This window comes from Medicago truncatula, chromosome 7 (assembly GCF_003473485.1).
Source record: "Medicago truncatula cultivar Jemalong A17 chromosome 7, MtrunA17r5.0-ANR, whole genome shotgun sequence".
NCBI classification, from domain to species: domain Eukaryota; kingdom Viridiplantae; phylum Streptophyta; class Magnoliopsida; order Fabales; family Fabaceae; genus Medicago; species Medicago truncatula.
The window spans coordinates 888,116-889,940 of record NC_053048.1 but is presented as its reverse complement, the minus strand read 5'-3'; positions in this window follow the sequence as shown (position 1 = coordinate 889,940).

Genomic DNA, 1,825 nt, shown 5'->3' with positions numbered 1-1,825 from the left:
CATATACTTCCTCCATGTCATATCAGGTATTTCATTTGAGTTTTACGTGAAAATGATTAGTAGTGTTAATTTTAATGATAAAATGTGTTACATTTACTAAAACACACTTATTAATCATAGTTCATGGAGTAGTTAGATAATTGAAATATAATAAATAAGGATATGTTTGTAGAAAAGAAAAATAAATATTTTATTGATATTGTAAGAGGGAAAAGTAAATAGAAAAAAATCTTAATGGAATAGACACACAATTTCACCGCTAATAGTTAATATAATCGAATGTAATGAAAATTTTATTTGTAGACAAAACCATCTAAGTAAGAGATCTTTTAAAGCTTGTCCAAAGATACTGGATTTGAATCAGTACAAGTGCTTAAAATTGGTATTGGAGAATATGTTAAATCGTGCCATGAACGATTTCGTGCTTGTGCAGCTTGGGAAGTCTCATAAAATTTCATGGCATGAGTGCATGAAATCGTGGCGAGCGATGCTATATAGTGGGAAAGAAATTATAGCGAAAATGTCCCAAAACAAAACTGACCAATAATTTGTTGTTTGGTGGAATACAAGGAGCTGTTAGCGGAGAAAAAGGAAATCAAGAAATAATCCTCCAATCAAAACTAGTCAACCATTTCTTGAAGCATTCGCTTGATATTCTGTTGGGAGAAAAAGCATTTCCCAATCGTGGCACGATTATTATTGGATAATGGTCAGTTTGTATTGTGTACGAACTTGCTAATCGTGGCACGATGGAAGGGAATCCTGACACAATTTTCTCGGATCATGTGCACTATACAAGACTTCATTTTTCTTTTTTTTTTATAAGCTTGAAGAAAGTGAAACTTGGGAAATAAAATGAAAAAATTTTAGAGTTGAGTGTCTTTGGTGAGAGTTTTTCTTGAGTCGTAAGCACTTTGAGTAGTGAGATCTCATTAGAGGAAGGATCAAAAAGTTTCATTTAGTGTTACCTCTTAGGAGGATGCATTGTGAGTATGACTTGAAAAATGGGTAGAAATTAGTGTTTTTTCTTTGTGAGCTTTTGAGCTCATTTATTGTAACCTATTTGTGTCATTCCTTACATAGTGGATCGGAGAGCTAGTCTCACCCTTAAGTATGTCATTCTAGACCGAACTCAGTAAATAATATCGATATATTGTTTAATTATTTTCTTTCTTATCTTTGTTGCTTTGAATATGTTTCTAGTGTTGCTTCAGCCTTCAAGGTCTATTTGTTGTTGTTGCTGCTTGAGACTACTTTGCAAAAACAATCAACAACCAATATAAAGAATTCTAAAGACACACATCAAGTACTACTTTACCAACTCTTAAATTGAGTAATTAATACATTTGAAATAAAACAGACATAAATATAAGTAGCCTTGGCCTGAGATCCATTGGCTAAGGTAAAAACAGTGGCAGCCTTGTCATTCATACCAGAATTTATAAGCTCAGTCATTATCATAATAGGGATTTGATTATCAAGGTGAACATCACTATGAGGATGCTTCATAACAATATCACGATACGCACTAACTGCTTCATCCATTCTACCATCAGCACAAAGAGCAGTTGCTAGTTTTGCAAAACAATCTTTATCTGGCTTAAAACCTTCATAAAGCATGGCATTGAACAAATGGAAGGCATCATCTACCTTGTTGAAATCTAGAAATGCCTTCAATAAAACAGCATGTGTGACCGGGACAACACTAGAAGAACAATACGTTTGAATCATGTTAAAGAAAAAGCTGATACACTTGTGGCATGACATCATCATTCAATTTACAAATGGATTCCAAAACCTTGTTAAAAGTTATGTTACCAGGGTA